Below are 19,885 nucleotides of genomic sequence, written 5' to 3'. Positions count from 1 at the left end.
TGTGCAGAAGTTCTCTCTAGAGTTCCTTCCCTGTTTTCACACACAAGTCTCAACTCGTCAAAGCATCCCCTCTCCCTTGCACTCTACTCATCTATACCTTTAGCCTTTCACCCTTCACTGCTGCGTCCCCCTCTCTCCACTCCTAGCAATGCACTATGAATGGCCGCCAAAGGATTTTTACCATCTCGATCTGAATGACAGATGGTCTTCCCCTACTCGTGTTATATATATACAGGATTTCTCCAAAATTCCCTTTGTGCTTCCTGGTCTTCACTACGCCTTGCTTTCCGTGTCGTGCCGTGGAATCTTTGAGTGATAACTTTGCTGTTTTTCTGTTTATTTTCTACCCTAATTATTCTTGTAATATTACTTATTTCACTTTTATTTTTCCCAAACATCAGATAAGTAAATTTTTTCCCCGAAGGACTAAACACACACACACACACACGAGCGGTGATGGTCTGCAAGGGCGGTGTTGATGGTGGTGGTGGTGATGACAGTAAATGGTGCAGGAAAGTAAAATTAGGATGGCGTTTGCAACAAAACCAGACAAACCCACCTTAAGGAGCAAGGGCACACTACTATTTACATGTCTGGGTGGGGAGGAGGAGGAGGAGGAGGAGAGACTGCAAAAGAATAAGAGGAACTCGTTTTAATGAAGGAGAGCACATGAGTTACGTATCTGTCCATTAAGAGGAGGAGGAGGAGGAGGAGGAGGAGGAGGAGGAGTAGGAGGAGGAGTAGGAGCACCATAATCATCACCACCACCTCTATCTCTCCCACCACCACCACCACCACCACTACCAGCAGTATAAATAGAATAATTTGTAAACCCCACTCGGAAACTTGTGTCTCTTTTCCATTTCCTCCCTCCCTTGCTCCTTCCTCCCCCTCCTGCTGCTTCTCCTTCTCCTCCTCCTCTTGCTGCGTCCCCTGAGGATGCAACATTCATGAGTCCACGCGCGGTGACCTGGGCGGGAGGCTTAATCGCTAAATGGTAACCTTGCATTGTCCATCTGGCTTAGTGCTGGCAGTGTGAATTTGGTGTCTTCCTGCACCCTGCCTGGCCCTTCCTCATCCTCTTCCTTGATCATTCCTGTCCCTCCTTCATTTACTCCTTTCCTCCTCTCCATATTTAGTGTTTCCTATTTCTTCTTTTTTTTTTTCCTTAATTCGTTCCTCATCCTCTCCCTTTCATCACTCCTACCTTTCCTTTATTTACTCCTTTTCCCCTTCTCATATTTGCTGTTCCTCTTCCTTCCTTTTTCACTCCTCCTCCTTTCTTCCTAAATTCGTTCCTGGTTCTCTCCCTTTAATCACTCTTATTCTTTTTCCATTTACTCCTTCCTCCATTCTCATACTGATTCCACCATTCCCTTTTTCATTCCTTCTTTTCTCTTCCTTCATTAGTCTCATCCGACCTCTTTTTTCATTGCTTCTTTCTCTTCCTCTTTCACTCATTCCTGCTTTCTTTCACGCCTCTTCTTCCCCACTATCCTTTATTCCTCTTTTCTTCAGTTTATTTTACTTCCCCTTATGCCCGATGCCTCTTTATCACTTTGTCACCATAGGGACTCCCATGTTCTTGTTTCCCATTAGTCCTCCTTCCCCTCCTCCTCCTCCTTTTTCTCTTTTTCCTTCTGTTTTTAGTGCCCTCCTTTTTGACTTCTGTTTGTTTATTTTCCTATTCTTTCCTCCTCTACAAATCTCTCTCTCTCTCTCTCTCTCTCTCTCTCTCTCTCTCTCTCTCTCTCTCTCTCTCTCTCTCTCTCTCTCTCTCTCTCTCTCTCTCTCCGTCGATTTTCCAGGAAACAGATAGAAGCAAGGACTGCTAACACGCCGCAAACCATTAAACGTTGATGGGAACATAAATGCTGATGTGACCCATGGATTTCTGAGCCCTGTGCAACTCAATTCTCAGAGACCTGGTACACACTGCTCCCTCGACACCACCTGGAACGAAAGGAAGCATCATATTTGAGCGCATCACCCCGCGTCAGGCTCCGTGCGGCTCTGACAGGGTGCAAAAATAGCAAGAGGTCTAAGCTATGTGTTAATATTTCTGGACTCGGTTGATTTATCCTTGTAAAAATTGCGACCACTAATCGAGCCGACCGAGGGACTGTGAAGGGAGAGGCTGTCACTTCGGGTTTCGTTATTTCGGCCCCTCTTTTATTATTCCTTCAATTTGTGGAATGCAAGGTGGTTTACGTCTCTCTTCATCTTATTGAAAGATTAGCTGATCGTGAGAAAAGCGTATCGTTCTTATACTGTATATTCGAATGGCAAAGTAACCTCTCTCCTCTCTCTCTCTCTCTCTCTCTCTCTCTCTCTCTCTCTCTCTCTCTCTCTCTCTCTCTCTCTCTGCTCGCGGGTAATATAACGCTGCCGCTGCTTTATGGTCCTCGCGGCCTAAGTTTACCGGCCGCGAGGATAACTTACGGCCAAGGCGCGTCCCTCGGAGGCTGCGGGGCTGTAGGGGCTGGAGGGACGCGTGAGGGGGAGAGATGGTGTCACGAAGGGAGAGTGGATGATATGTGTGTATAGGAAGGGAGGAGATGTATGAGAAGATGTGATGTAATGGGAGAAAGGAGGAGAATGTGAAGGGAAGACTGTCGATACAGGAATGAGTTGATGAAAAGCGTCTAGAGAAAGGGATAAATGAAGGGAAGAGGCGATAAAAGCGTGTAATGGTAAAGAAAATGAGAAGGAGAAGGTTAGAGAACGTAGGAAGGATTGAAGGAAAGTCAAAGCTTGCAAAGAAAACTGGAAAAATGAGGGAAATGTGTTAAGGAGGTAATGGTAAGGGAAGAAAAAAAAAGAAAATTATGTAACGAAAAAGGAGCGATGGTAATAATAATAATAATAATAAAAAATAAAAAAAAAACATAGGGAAAGATTTGACTTTACTTAGCAGTGCAGGTAAGGCGTGTGGCGGTGACTGGACCTCTTCATTGATGAGGCTCTCCAGTGACTGGAGAGCTTCATTGATACTTGCAGAAACTCCCAATTTCTTATCAGTATACAAAATCTTGGTTTCCGCTATCAGTATCAAGCGTTATGAAGCGTATACAGTGAACATATAAAACAAAAACACACACACCTGTCAACACACTTTATAAAAAAAAAAAAAAATCCTCCACATTTTGAAAGACCAAAGAGAGAGAAAGACAAAGGCAGAACACCGGGAACATAAATGGGAGAACAATAAAAAAAAAAAAAAAACAGAGACAACGAACACAACAGTCTTAGAGCAGAAAACACAAAAACCTAAACTGATACATCTTTTATGGGAACTTTGCAGCAGCCGCAGCCTTCCCCGGCAGCTGCACCATCCCAGGCAGCCAGGTCGGTGCGGCCACGGGAACTATGCCACAAAATCCCAAAAGAACATAAGGCAAGATGCAAGAAGCCAGTACAGCAGCACATGGCAGCCCCTTTATAAAAATATATTTATCCTTATCAATCTATATTCTCTATTCATAGATTTATCTAATATTCTTTTAAAGTTTCCCATTGATTCTGCTCTAACGACCTGACCATTGAGTTTATTCCATTCACTTGTCACTTTACTGGTACTGCATTTGAAAACCAACCCCTTCGTGTATTTAAGAACCAATTCTCTCTTACCTGAAGTTCAAGCAAATGACATCATAAGTGCCTCCGTTATCTACTGCTTCAGGAGTCTTCTAAAATCTCCTGCGTGTCCCCTCCCACAGTAAAGCCATACTTTGATTCTTCAGTTAAGCATTGTTTATCTAAACGATCCCTTATTTTCCCTACATTGAAAGTCCCGAGAAACTGACCTACAATTGAAGTCACATTGACCGAACGATGCTTTGACATTAACATTTTATCTACGTTCCCAAAAACAGGTATTCCGTTACGCTGTCTTAAGACTAAGGCACCTACCTCTAAATCTTCCGATTTTCTAGAGCTGGTATACTCCAGTATTTTTCTTTCCAATGTAAGCTAAAATATTGAGAATTGAAAATACGTTAACACCAGATATAGTTTCAGTTATTGTAATTTTTCAATACTGATATAATGACAGGGTGTGTGTGTGTGTGTGTGTGTGTGTGTGTGTGTGTGTGTGTGTGTGTGTGTGTGTGTGCGTGTGCGTGTAAGAGAGGCAGGCTGCATGCATTGTATTAACGTGTGCATTGCGGGCTTGGGGAGTGACTAATATTGGCAAGAGGTGATCAATGGTGGTGTGGAGGCCTGTGGGGGCGCGGCCACCTGAGGCGAGCCGCCAAGTTATGTGCTTAAAGGTGACTGGCGGGGCGGGGCGGGGCGGGGCGGGGTGGGGCGGGACATGATGACGCTGAGTGACCGCAGCGAGGTATGAAGTGGGAGTTTATAGTTTGGTGACAGAGAAAGGGGTTATTAGTAGATGAAATACCCGGTGCAAGAACGTAAAAGTAGCCTTGTTGATGACAGGAAATACAAAGGATAAAGGAGGTTACAATGAGACAGGAAGAGATGGCTGGCTGTGATGGAACAGTGCTGGTGTGTGGAGGGTGGAGGTCAGCCAGGCCAGTCAGATCAAAGGGTACAGTGGCATTGCGGTGCTGCTCGGAAAATGGAACGGCTGGGACAGGAGACGGAATTTCAGATGAGAGGGGACACGTCGAATGGGACAGGAGATAAGGAGGAAGAAGCAAGAGGGAATGGAGGTCAGGCCAGATGAGAGACAGTGAGACGACCAATGTATCAGGGACTCCAGTCATCAACTCTCATGAAATTAAGACGATTGATTTCCAGACTAGAATTTTGATTTACTGATCCTCAATCTCTGATCCAGTACTCAGTCATGGATATTAAAATAACGAGGCAAGAAAGTTCACATGTTTAATGCCAGGTAAACGAATGACAACCTACGCAGGAAAACTTGAAGAAAAGGTCTTTTTCATTTCATTATTTCATTTAGAGGCACATGCATCACCAACATGACTGCAACATTTAATTCCATGGTGCTGAACGCTTTGTTAAATCCTAAGTCTTCTAATATGATGAAAATCTGTCAGTTGTCAGGTTTTATAAGTGTTTTTTCTCTGATTCTCCTCTTTTTATTTACCTCCTTCCAGCTCGTCAGACTCTTCCTTCTAAAGATTCGGACAACTTTTTGTTTGATTTCATAGATTTTCGTGATGGATTTCAATCATTATTGTCTCCCAGTTGTTATTGTTTTTTTATCATTCACATTCTCCAGGCCGATGGAAAGCTGGTACCAATCATTTCATTGATTGATAAAAATACAGATCTCGTGCAAAGAAAAAAAAAGTCAGTATCATTTTGTTTCGTGCATAGATAAATACACACAAAGAAACTCAGAACAGCGGACAAAATGTTTACAACTGTTCGTGTCCACTGCTGGAGCTGAATGGCAAAGAATGTCACATAAATAGTTGCAAGGGAAGATCAGCTTAGGAAATACCATTTGTCTCTCTCTCTCTCTCTCTCTCTCTCTCTCTCTCTCTCTCTCTCTCTCTCTCTCTCTCTCTCTCTCTCTCTCTCTCTCTCTCTCTCTACATTACCACAGCCACAGGGATTCTTAACCACAACACAGTCTCATCTATCCTTCATCACTACTGTTACGTCCCTTTGGCATCACCTCAAGAGAAATAAACAAGATTTCTTTTTTTTTTTTCGCCTACATTCCAGTCACCTACTATTTATATTTTAACTTCCCTATCTTTTTTATTTCTTTGGAAGACTGTGTTCTCCTCAAAAGAAACACAGTCACTGAACATCAAATAAATAATTCTTCCTGAAGGTATATTCCCCCCACTCCACACACTATAAGAAGTAACACAACAGGTCCTACACAAATAAAGTAAATGTACGGCGATAAATCGTGTGAGAGAAACAAATAAATGATGATGATGAGAGGAGAAGTCCAAACACAAACTTATTATGGGTAGTAAGATGGTGGTAGCCTCTGGGCCTCCAAGACTAACTGTGTGTGTGTGTGTGTGTGTGTGTGTGTGTGTGTGTGTGTGTGTGTGTGTGTGTGTGTGTGTGTGTGTGTGTGTGTGTGTGTGTGTGTGTGTGTGTGCACACTGGAAACACACTGGTATTTTCTTGGAAGTGATCTGTCCTCTCCCAATCCCCCCCTTTTCTCTTCTCTCTCTCTCTCTCTCTCTCTCTCTCTCTCTCTCTCTCTCTCTCTCTCTCTCTCTCTCTCTCTCTCTCTCTCTCAGACTAACCTAAATTAAGATTATTGGAAAACTTGGTAAACAAGCTGAAAGGCAGTAAACAGCCACTCTACAGCATTTTCTTGAGCTCGGTCTTTCGTTCATCCCGTCCCCGCGCCACGAAGACAGACAGAAGCGAAAGACAACTAGACCACTGGAGAAAAAAGATAATGTGGTATAATGCAAGACACCAAAAGACAACATGAATACAGCATGTGGGACAGGCGCTGCGACACCCCCTTTAGGGCATTAATATACATACAAAAGAGAGAAAACTTTGCATGTACCATTCACTATGCAACGATACGACAGCGCACTGAGAAAACACCCGCAGGAAAGCAAAGGCAAGACAGCACGCAAGGGCGAAAATAAAGCAGGGTATATAAAGTAAAATAGAGGAATTATCGTAACATCAGTACGTGTAACTATAAGAATATACGAAAACGCACTAAGTAACCTGGCCATCACCAAACACAACCGCTATACGACAGAAAAAGATATGCAATAGGAATCAGAGTACTATGGAAATAAAGGCAGATGAATAAATTGACGACCAATGAAACTTCCCTCTGGTGTCAGTCTTAAAATTGACGATGTAAACTCCTCCAGGTGGTTTCTGCACAAGAGAGAGACCATATTTGCATGTTTGTATTTTTGTTGTTTGTATATTCCCTTTCAGGTTAAACGCTCAAGGTCATTTCATGCAAAAAAAAAAAAAAAAAAAACGCAGTGGTAGTTAGAAATCTGACTGAATTATTCCTACTTAATTTCAATGTAAACATTCCGCGGCTCTCCTTGTTACAGCAGCCATAGCGTTCTTGCTCAGTTTCCCTCCTTGATCATTAGTGAAGGAAGCACACTTGTTGCCCTCCATGTTCCTCAGCTGACTTTTTTTTTTTTTTCTGTGGAAACAAACTTCGACAAGGATATTTGCGATGTACAAGCGGCCTTTTTGGTGTAGCTTCAATGTAGGCATCGGTGCAATTTCCTTTTTCATCTTTTGCTTCTTTCTTATTCCCCACCATTCACATTTCCCTGTTTGTGTGTGTGTGTGTGTGTGTGTGTGTGTGTGTGTGTGTGTGTGTGTGTGTGTGTGTGTGTGTGTGTGTGTGTGTGTGTGTGTGTGTGTGCCGTGGCTGCGGTGAATTTGTTTAATTTTTTTCTTCCTATAATTTTCGCCATTCTTTTATTTCCCATTCCTCCCTTCATTTCTTTTTTCATCTCTTCCTGGCTTCTTGGATCGCGTATGTATGTGTGTGTGTGTGTGTGTATGTGTCGAACTTTAAACTTATACGGAAGATACAGACGGTAGGCGCTATCAGATAAATAAAAAAAAAAAAAAAAGAAGAAACCAATAAATAGAAAACAACACTCCAAAATCCAGATACAGCTTTGGATATCCAGTCAAAGCAAACCACAATAATTCTCTTCTCACTGTCCTTCTGCTGCCAGCGCCTCCTACACCTAGCGCCACCTTCTTATGTCCCTCACTTAACATTAGCATCATCGTCCTTCCTCCGCAGGCTCGTAACACATAACAGAGCGAGGGCATTAATCAAGCCAATCCCTCTCATTGTGACAACTCGATAATTACATCACCATAAACCCCATTAAGTCTCTGCAGCTGCTGATAATTAGCTTTCGATAATTAGTTTCACACCCAACCCATTCATTAAAGAAAATGGGGTGATGGGGATCGGGAAAGAGGTAGGCGGGAAGCGGGAGGAAGAGAGAGAGAGAGAGAGAGAGAGAGAGAGAGAGAGAGAGAGAGAGAGAGAGAGAGAGAGAGAGAGAGAGAGAGAGAGAGAGAGAGAGAGAAAACGTAGGGCGGGGAGGAAAGCTATATTATTTTGCTCGCATCGTCAATGTTATTAAGCAATCTCTTTTTAGCCTGTAATTAACAGTCACTCGAGGGGCGGTTCCAGTATTTCCAGCATGATTACCCCCCTTCCTCCTCCTCTCCGTTTCCCCCTTCTCCTCCTCCTCCTCATTTAACTACTGGTGATGGAAAGGGTAAAGAGTGGGGGAAGAGTGTGGAAAGTTTAACGTATTAAGAGGGTGAGGAGAAATTTATCTGGCCTTGAGGAAAGAGTGAAGGTAAATCAAGGAGTACTGAGATCATGGTAATGGATTCTAAGAGGATACACTGAAGGCTCGGTAAATAACAGGATAAAAATAAGAGTGATGATGCATAGAGGCTATCATGCAGGATTAGAAAAGACAAAAGTGAAAATTGACTTCAGGACGAGAGAGAGAGAGAGAGAGAGAGAGAGAGAGAGAGAGAGAGAGAGAGAGAGAGAGAGAGAGAGAGAGAGAGAGAGAGAGAGAGAGAGAGAGAGAGAGAGAAAGCAGACGTAACGATACACTGATAGACAGAAGCACAGACACCAGGAGGATAAAGAGATAGAGACTGACAAAAAAACAAAAAACAAAGAGGATAAATATAGATACACTTGCACACAGAAACCCCAGGGTGGAAAAAGCCAGAGAGAGACAGAGAAAGAAAAAAAAAAATGGTATGAAGCCAAAAAAGCAAAGAAAGAAAAAAAAACTTGGTGTTTCTTGGAATTTCAATATAGTTATTTCTTTTCCCCATCACTTTCTTCCATTTCTCCCACTTTCTTTTCCCGGCCACATGATGACTTGCCTCGCGCTCCCCCTTCAAGGAAAACTATTGACCTTTAACCTTGGATGTCGTGGAGTCAGATAGGAGAGACGAGAGAAAACAAGCCTCGGTAGAATATTTACAGGAAACCACATACGTACGTACGTACACTTTTCCTTTACTTACTTTATCGTCTTGTGTCATAGAAGGTTTAATATGTTTTCCAGAGAGAGAGAGAGAGAGAGAGAGAGAGAGAGAGAGAGAGAGAGAGAGAGAGTCCCTTGGTCGTCTGGTGTACTGTCTTAATTGCGTCATTGCTCAGTTGCCAACGCGTAAAATTGGGTAGATAAGCAACTTTAAGTCTGGCTTTTGTGGCTGATATTCAACTCTTTCATTTTAACAAGATTGCGTCATTCACGGGATAATAACGCCTTTACTGCCTTTTGTAAGCCCGTCTTCCACACACACACACACACACACACACACACACACACACACACACGCACGCACACGCACACACACACACACACACATATGCGCTTGCGGTTAGAAAGTTTGATAAATATTTATTGTCAACAAACAACAATACAAACAAAAAATACAGGAAATACATTACTATACTGAAATTAATGTAAATACTGATATGGATAGCATTCACGGGTCCATCAAACACACACACACACACACACACACACACACACACACACAAGCGGACACCAAGTCAAAGTATGGAAATTAATTAAGTCCAGGTGTGCGCACTCTCCTGCCGCATGCAACAGGTAAGCCTTCTCACAAAGAGGTAACGTGACGGCAGCCAACTGAAATAGACCCTTAATGAAAAAAACGCAATGAAAAAATACAGATGCCTTCACATCGACAAAATACCGTCAGGCTCCCCTAGCACGTTCCAGCACACTCTCATTACGCCTTCCGCTGCCTCTCCTCCAGCCAGATTTGCTCGGGCACGCGATAATGGCGATGCAAAGGCAGAATGATGAAAATACCCTGAATGAAAAGGCAAAAAAACACAATTAGTGGCAAAAAAAGTAGCAACAACAACACTATTATCATCTATGACAACAACCTCTGCTAGTACATCTTTTACTAAGTACTACTACTACTACTACTACTACTACTACTACTACTACTACTACTACGACTACTACTACTACTACTACTGCTACTACTACTACTGCGTGCGTGTGTGATTCACCTACGTATTGCCTTGATTGTCACGTCGTGGTCTTATAAACGGCATTTTTCCCTGCCGGTGAGAGTAAGTACAGCCTTGATTATGGGTAATGCGTTGTACAGTAAGTCTGAGCGAGACTGGCCACGGGATAAATTTGAGCTGCGAAACTTTTAGCACGCACGCACACACACACACACACACACACACACACACAGAGTATGAACCAACTTTTACCTGGTTCAGTAACTTTGTGTCAAAAGTTCTGGCACCAAGTAAACTACCAGCTGATGAGGTGACTATTATTATTATTATTATTATTATTATTATTATTATTATTATTATTATTATTATCATTATTATTGTCGTGTTATGATATTTTTTTTTTAATTCTCTCATACAGTTTTCATTTCCCTATTACGGTTGACGTCAAGCACGGCGTCTCAAACACACACACACACACACACACACACACACACACACACACACACACACTTTGATTAATTTCATGTAATCAACGTGGGAGTCAGTGTGTCTTTTGTTATTAGTAATTATGTAAACTAATCCCACAAACCTCCTGCATGGAATGTGTCAGTACGTATGGAGTGAAATTAATTAATCTATAAAGTATTCAAGAAAAAGGAAAGGTGAAGAAAAGAATACATATTTACATTTATATTCCCTCACTCTCATCACTCTCCACTCCTCTTTTCCCTTTTCTCTTCACGCCCCCTCCCTCCATCCCCCTTGACGTCAACTGCAGATCTAAACTCTATTTTATACCACCCGCCTACCACTTTCTCCCTTCTGCCTCTCTCATTCTCTTCCTCTCTCTCTCTCTCTCTCTCTCTCTCTCTCTCTCTCTCTCTCTCTCTCTCTCTCTCTCTCTCTCTCTCTCTCTCTCTCTCTCTCTCTCTCTCTCTCTCTCTCACTCTCTCTCGATAATTCATCTATAGCATCTACAAGTGCTAAATGAATAATAAAACAAAATGCCATGTATAAATTTGTGAGGCGCGGGTTGCGTCTGGGTGTAATCTATTAAAAAAATACACCATTTTCTAATATTTTAATCTCTGTCTAAAAATATTTCTTATCAAACACACAATTTCCTCCCTAGAACATCTTTTCCAACTGTGCATCCTTACATATATACTCTGGACACGTCATGTACCCCTCCATATGTGTGTGTGTGTGTGTGTGTGTGTGTGTGTGTGTGTGTGTGTGTCTGTGTGTGTGTGTGTGTGTGTGTGTGTGTGTGTGTGTGTGTGTGTGTGTGAACTCTTCCCTCAGATCAGTGCTGTGAACTCAACACTGGATAGTTCTTTGTTCTTTCTTCATCTCTAATATCTGGCTGTTGTTGTCCGCTACTGAAATTCTTTATAATGATGTTTTCTGTGCTGTCTCACATCTTGCCCACCGGAAGGCTTATGGTCCTGATGATTTCCTTCTACCGTTTCCATTACGTGCCTCTTCTATGCTTTCACTCCGCTTCACTGAACTTCTCCAACTCTTCTATCAACGTTCACCTTTCCTTGCTGCTGGAAATTTGCCTGCGTTCCCCAAGAGGATGGCCGATCCAGTCCCTCAGACCATCGAGCTGCAGCTATGATGTCTTATATTCTGCATCCATCTTCGTTAACAAGCTTCTTAATCAATCAGTCACTCAGAATACTTTTTGTCTTTCTGATCGCCAGTATGAAACCCTTGACGGACGCTGCACTGGAATATATCTCAGTGGGATTTTTTTATTTATTGAATTTTTGTTGCCCTTGGTCAGTGTCCCTCCTACATAAAAAAAAAATATATATATATATATATATATATATATATATATATATATATATATATATATATATATATATATATATATATATATATATATATATATACACACACAGAGAAAGGGAGAGAGATGCGGGGAGAATTATTCATAGGATCACCTATTAACTATGCTTAATTATGCATCCACGAGCACCGTCCAGCAAAAAGTTAATTGAATCCCACTCCATCAATCTTCCACTCAGCTCAATCTCTCTCTCTCTCTCTCTCTCTGTGTGTGTGTGTGTGTGTGTGTGTGTGTGTGTGTGTGTGTGTGTGTGTGTGTGTGTGTGTATATGTGTGTGTGTGTGTGTGTGCGTGTGTTCTTATGCATCCTCTTTCCTCATGGCAAATTTGTATAGTAAAAGTTTTACGTTATGGTGGAAAAAGTAAAGTTCATAAAATATCTGCGCCGTAACTCACATCGTAATCGATAAATTGTATATAGTATATCTATCTATCTATCTATCTATCTATCTATCTATCTATCTATCTATCTATATATATATATATATATATATATATATATATATATATATATATATATATATATATATATATATATATATATATATATATATATATATATATATATATGCATGAAATGTCATTTTGAAAATATTGATGCAAGCACTACCGTGTGACGATCCACGTGTCAACACAGCCATTATTAATTAATGTGCAATTAGGGCAATCGCTCTATAGCTGCACATGTAAATAGCGATGAAATATGACGTGAAGTAAATGAACTATAAAGGCATGAAAATTCGCTTATAAACAATAAAAAAAAATGTAAGTAAAGGAAACATTGTGAAGGAGAGAAGCAGAGAAAAAAATAAATAAATAAATAAAAACATAAGAGAGTGAAACTAACGGGCGTGGAAATGACGGTGGGACAGAACACGCAAAACACACACACACACACACACACACACACACACACACAGAAAGTGTAGGTGACTGACACGTGTCAAAAAGAAACAAAGAAAGAAGAAAATATGAAATAGTAAAAAGGAAAAAAACTTGGGACAAATAATCAGGAAGGAGGGAAAAACAACATTAGGGAGAGAATAATCTTTGCATTCTCTCACTTTCCCATTTAATTTTCCTCTTCTTCCTGCTCCTCCTTTCAGATTTAATACAGCGCCATTTCTCTTTCGCTGGGACATCTTTCCTGCATAAATTTATCATAACTTATTCTATACAGACGCATTATAAATAAGTGTGTATGTGTGTGTGTGTGTGTGTGTGTTCTTAAGGCTATCTAACATCCCCTATTATTATCATCATCTATCAATCTATCTGTTTATTTATCTGCCTTTTGTCTATTTGTCTTTCTATCCACCTATCTATCAGTCTGTCTATTCAGTACCCATCTCTGTATCTATCTATCTATCTATCTATCTATCTATCTATTTATTTACCTGTTGCCAGAAATGTACAGAAATGGGGCCCTCGACTCGAATACAATGTTTTAACACGGAGGGGAGCTGGCGTCAGGATGGAAAATAGATGGGTTTGCAAAGCTGGTGTGATGTTTATCTGGCTTGGCGTTGATGAATCTGTATGAAAGAAAAACAATGCAACGAGGAGGCTACATTATATTGTCAGCGTTATTTTCTGTTCATCTATTTTAAAACTACTGTGTGTTGTTTTCCTATTTTTAAGTTAGCAAGTTCTCTTAGTAAGTACGTGGACTCTTACGTCATCACTCCTAACTTAACGCTTAAAAAAAAAAAAAAAAAAAAAACACTGACTTGAATGCCACATGATGAACAGCTACAGGTCTGTGTGTAAGAACTGTTGTTGAAAAATGATATTAAGGTGGAACTTAGGAGGATGTGAGTGTCATAAAAAAATAAATAAATAAATAAAAATAAAACACGTGCTTTATTTCTACAAACCTTCAGGGATCCATACTCGGTGATAAATTATGAATGACAAGGAAAGAATATAATACTGTTTTATTCTCCTCGCTCGAATCCCCTTCCCTTCCTTTCCTTCATTCCTTCTCCCGTCACTGAAGGCAAGATCGCGAACTTTCCCCCAGCAACTTGAGGACGGAGGTGGAAACTTCAAGTGTCCCCCAAGGCGAGGCAGGCAAATAAATCTATTTACCGACAAGTTACGATCAAGTTTATGTGGTTCGTCTCAGTTCGAAACCAATCAGGAGGAAATAAGGAAGGTGGATAAGTTTACGATTTAATTTATGAGGAGGAGGAGGAGCAGGAGCAGGAGCAGGAGGAGGAGGAGGAGCAGTAAAAGTAGCAGTAGATGGATGAGGAGGTGGAAAATAAACACAAAGGAACACAAAGGAAAGAAGAAAGGAAAGAACATGCAACAACGGACCTGTTGCCCCAACGACGTTTTTGATAATAAACAACACCGTCTTATCTAAACTGAATGAAGCAGAACAGTAAAAGCCACAGATTCCCCCAACTCAGTATTCCCTCCAGCAGGGGCTGCTGGTCATGTATACTTAAAAATACATTTTCTTTTATAAAGGAACGAATACAGTGCACAATCTAAAAGAAGAACTTAATTTCATCACAAATAATAATTTTAAAAGGACAAAATATAACTGCTATAATACTACATGTTAATTGTGGATTAGAGATTAATTATGCACGCAGTAGCTCTACAGAGCCGTCACACTGTCAACAACGCTGCAGGCGACAAGGTCATAACATATTTAGCTGTTACGTATTCGTCAACACCTTCAGCAGCGCGGCAGTGGGCAGCACTGTGAAGACTGAGGGAAATTGAGGGATAAAAGTACGTACTTCACTTAATATTGAACCGGAAAAAGTACGCACTTCAGTGAGACATGAAGTTAGAGACCGACATTTTGTGAGAAAATGGTTGACCACCATCTTGTTTCTAAAGCGAGGTGTCCTAATACTGGGAGTGGCGAGAGCTTCCTCCTCAAATCTAACAGAAGGATTCGCCGCCTTCATTCCCATTAGGTCATTAGCGTAACCTCTTGTAACTCAGCCAAACCTCACCCATCCTTACCTAATCCATCGCCTCGACCCTCCCTTGGCTGCCTATCCTTACCCAACCTCCATCGTTGGCTTACCTTTACCGAGGTTTCCTGGCGTGGCGCGGGAGGAAGTTAGGGAGCCGCCGGTCCTTAATTGTGGGAATCTTGGCCTGCACACATCTAAGTTGCCGGCAAAGTACGTATATGTACGCTGAGGCTCACGTCACTAGAGCACTGCGACACTTAACACTATGTCTGACGAGTTGGTGTCAACACTAACGCTATTCCTTCTTTGATCTTTTCCCGTAAATCACGTCGCGCCGCCATAACCGTCCGCCGTGACCACTAACTGGTACATTCAGCAGAGGACAATAGGTGTTAGAAGGCGTCTGTCACGTGTGAGCGTCTCAGCTTCAAACAACAAAAGGCGTATCACAAACAATTAAATAAGATTCTAACACATATATACATCACCTGATTCCCTTATAAACAGAGGATACCCTGCATCACTGTCCTTATAGCCCGCGTTCGACCCTCGCTCCGAGACCCACAATGAACCAGTTTCAAGAAGCCTGAACTATGAAGCTCTGATCAAATTAGGGAGCTTTAGGGGAAGATTAGACGGGTTTATGGATGGGGATGATAGGTGGAAATAGGTAGGTATATTTCATACAGAGACTGCCACGTGTAAGCCTGGTCGCTTCTTGCAGCTTCCCTTATTTATGTTCTTAAGGTAGCGAGAGACTTCAGCTTCCATGACTCCGCTCTGCCGACAGTACCGTCATCTGATAGCCTGACTCAATGCTGACGTCGAGAACGGGTAGAATCAGTGGGTAACTCAGTTATTCATAATATTCCCAACCTATCTCCAAACACCTTTTTTATTTATTTATTTATTTTTTTAATCTTTAGTATCTTCTATAGAGAAACAAATGATTGGGGATATACTATTCAAATTCTGTTCATATCAGTATTACAACAGCAGGCATTTTAAAATTTTAACAATTACGATTACTATTAGCTCCCATAGGTAAGACATATTATGAGCTATGATCATCGTGAAGGAGAGAGAGAGAGAGAGAGAGAGAGAGAGAGAGAGAGAGAGAGAGAGAGAGAGAGAGAGAATATATATTTTGTGGTTTACTACCAATATGTATGCTTGAGTCTACCATTCCAAAAACGCACCTTATATATTATTTTCTTTCGTTTCTCTGGAAAAAGAAAACTTATCCTGATGCAGGATAAACTATTGTAGTATTCTGAACTGTCTCGGTGTACAAGAAAATATACAACAGCAGCCTTGGTGTTCAGCTCGATAACTTCACCTACAGACTTACAATAAACAATCTAACAAATAGATGCACCGTTCATCACTGCAGTCATCGCGACGTTCATAATGGTGCGAGGTGGTGGTTAAATTTCTACACACACACACGCACACACACACACACACACAAAGGGAAGGAACAAGAGACAAGGATGACGGAGGAAGAGGGACGATGAAAATGAAGGAAGGAAGGAAGGGAGAAATCGAGTTAGGACGTAGATCACAAACGCGGTGAGTCACAGATTGCCTGCCCCTCCTCACCTGTTTTATCATAATTGCATCAAGAGTTCACCTGCGCCACTGATGAGACGAAACAGAGTGGGGAAGACGAAAGCAACCTCGTGTACCTGTGATGAAAATAAACGAAATTTTAGATGCAAACTATACACTTCTCGAGAAAATAAAAATAAGACTTAACTTTCTATACGTCTGAGTGGCTGGTTCTCTCTCTCTCTTTCTCTCTCTCATAATTTCTTCCTGACTCATATTTATCACCACATACCTTACCCATTTCCACTTATTTCAAAAACCATCTTTTTTTTTTCTCCCATTAATTGTTTTTTTTCCAGCATGGAACGGCTGTGAGAGATGACGAATGGAATGGACATAGAAAAATTAGAGTGGAGGGGAACTTAATAAAATGGATAACATATTATTGTCTTTCTGGCTGTCCCTGAGCAAAAGAAATCCCACAGAAAATTACACTGGAATAAATAAAAAAAAAAAAAATACCAAAAAAGATGAAGCTAAGATAGAAAAGACAAGACAAACATAAAAGTAATGACAGGAGATTACAAGATAAAAAAAATCAGTTAATAGAAAAGGCATGACACATTCAAAACTAAACTAAAAAAAGAAAATAAAAGAAAAAAAAAGGAGACATAAATGGAGAAGGAAAAAAAAGTGAAAAAAGGAGGAAATATTGAAAAAGTAAATTAACATGAATTAACATGAATGTAAGGACGAGTCAATAACTGAACATTGCGTCAAATATACGATGACACTTTACTGTACGTGGCGCAAAGAGAGAGAGAGAGAGAGAGAGAGAGAGAGAGAGAGAGAGAGAGAGAGAGAGAGAGAGAGAGAGAGAGAGAGAGAGAGAGAGAGCGAACCAGCCACTCAGGTAGACAGGCAGACAGGCAGACAGAAACAAATAGACGAAAACAGAGACAAAAATAGGGACAATAAACATTAATTAACAAATGATCAGAGAGTTTATACAGTCAAAAATGAGATGAAGAGAAGAACTTATAGAAATGGAAGAGGAGAAAAAAGGCGAGGAAGGAGTAAAAAAAAAGAGAATAAATAGGAGAAGAAGACGAAAATGCATAAATTCAGAGGGAGGGAGAGCAGGAGTGTGTAAAGACGAGAGGGAAGTAAAGAGCATGTTGAGAGTGGAGGCTTAAGAGAATCAAGGAAGTAATGAGCTTGATGTGAATGAAAGGAGGAGAAGTGAAGTGAGGATATAAGAGAAAGGAAGAGTGAAGAGAGGAACAAATGAAAAGACAAAAAAAAAAATAGATAGATGGAGAGAGAGAGAGAGAGAGAGAGAGAGAGAGAGAGAGAGAGAGAGAGAGAGAGAGAGAGAGAGAGAGAGAGAGAGAGAGAGAGAAAGTTTGGAATGGTTGTGAGGAAAGAACAAATTAAGATAAAGCAGAGAAAAGTAAGTAGAAATTGTGGAAAGGAAGGAGGATAAGAAGGAAAAGGGAAGGAAAGAAAAGGAAAGGAAGGGATGGAAAGTTAGAATGATAGGCACTTAAACTTCGGGGACGCGCCAGGAAACACTTCTATGCTCTCTTACTGTGACACTTATTTGCTGTTTTAATTAATTTGCGTTTCACTTAAATCTTGTGAGTGTCATGCAGTAAATTAAATTTTGTAGCGGAGTCTCCTGTGTTGTGAAGTAAATTGAATGTTGTCTTGTTTTACGCGTATATGAGAACGGCAAAGGACAAGAAGTAACTGTAAAAACACTACTCCTTCCTTACTGTCCTAAAAATATATATATGTAAGAAGTTAAATAGACCAAAGCTTCAATCGGCTTGCCCAGTTTAGTTTCTGCTGCGTCTTGAAACATTCCGAATCATATCAAAGTAAAAAAATTATGTGTGTTCAGACAATAATGCATAGGAAAGTAGATTTAATGAAATGTACAAAACACTATTATCATACTTGTGCATCTCTTCCTGTTTCTACGCAAGTTTAGGATAACCAATAATTCCTCGTCTAAACGTCTAAACCTTTTATTATTTGTTTTATTTATTTTATGTTTGTCGCGTTCCTAGATATTGGTAATGACGCAGAAGACAAAAAACCGCATCATGTCAATAAATAATATTCCATAATTTACACTGTCGTCTTTATCAGTATAGAGTAATTGACTTATTACCGTAAACCAGAATATTTCCAGCCACGATCATAAATAATAAATTATCACGATGCGTCACAACAATTGATAATTTCACAAATCGTGTCGTTAGTTCCCATGAAATGTGTACCATGATGATCAACTAGTAAAAGTTTTGCCATACATGAATTTGATTTAACACGTAATTATGTAAACTACATGTGCAGCCCTGGAGAGAATGGGCCGCGGTCACGAGTCACTGTGCAGCGGCGCAGCCAAGCAGGTGTCTGGGGCAGGATTTGGCTGCACGGGACACCAGGAGAGGTGCCGCTGCGTGCGCGGGCATGCCTGGCTTGCCCCCCTACCCCCCCCAAAAAAAAAAAAAGTAGGTTCAAAGGAAACCTAATAGAATTCTTCTAAAACCTAAGTCATCTAGCAACCTAAATGTAAATACACAATTTCCCACAGATCACTCTAGCTTCATGAGAAACCCTTTACAAAATTATACCACAGCCTTTTAAAGCTTTCAAAACGAAACAGTTATTCTAACTCTTATTAATCTATTTTCGCTATTATTTGGAACAAACTGCCTTCACAGACAATAATCAGTAACTGAAACCCTTCAAGAAAGAACAGACATGAAAGCGAATCCCTACATTGTCTCTTCTCATCCCAATGAACACACCAGGAATCACTGCTCCTTCACACGCGTTATTAACGTTTCTTTTATTACGGATTGCGAAATCTTACATGCATCCACACCGAGCTTGTGTATATATACATATACATACGAACGGCCAAAAAGGAAAGAGCCAAAAAGGAAAGAGATGTATAGAAACTGTATGAGGAAGGCTTACAATTTAGATCTGAGCCGAGCTCTATCAAAAGCTTTTCAGATCTAAAGCAAAAAGATTTTTTTTTTTTCTTTGCCAGAACTCCTAAAAGAGATTAAACAAGATTCATTGCGGAGAGCCGGATGATCATCACTGGCCCGCCATTCATGCCATTCATCGTGAGCAAACAGATCCTTAAGAATCTACAGACTGAGGAAGGATTCAGAGTGGTAGTTCGTGGGATTGGAGAGGTCACCCTTTTTAGGAACATGATGAATGCAGGTTAACCTTCAGCAGGGAGAAATTGTCAGTGCTGATAGGTAAAGTAGAAAGATTAAACCATATAAAGAGCGAACACCAAGCACAGATTCTACATATTAGTCAGATTACACAATTTAACAATGATATGCTTAGATACAATACATAGCACTGGATCACATGTAAACAACCTACACCTTGTTTATATTCATTAAGTGATAGTAAGCTCCGTTTTTTTCCTGTGTGTGTGTGTGAAGCATAACCTCATGTTAGAAAAGTATATGTACAATGTGTACAAATATACATCACAGTAATTAACAAAATCAAA

The sequence above is a fragment of the Scylla paramamosain genome, chromosome 26 (genome assembly GCF_035594125.1).
Source record: "Scylla paramamosain isolate STU-SP2022 chromosome 26, ASM3559412v1, whole genome shotgun sequence".
Classification (NCBI taxonomy): Eukaryota; Metazoa; Arthropoda; class Malacostraca; order Decapoda; family Portunidae; genus Scylla; species Scylla paramamosain.
The sequence above is the reverse complement of the archived record's forward strand: the minus strand, read 5'-3'. Positions refer to the sequence as shown.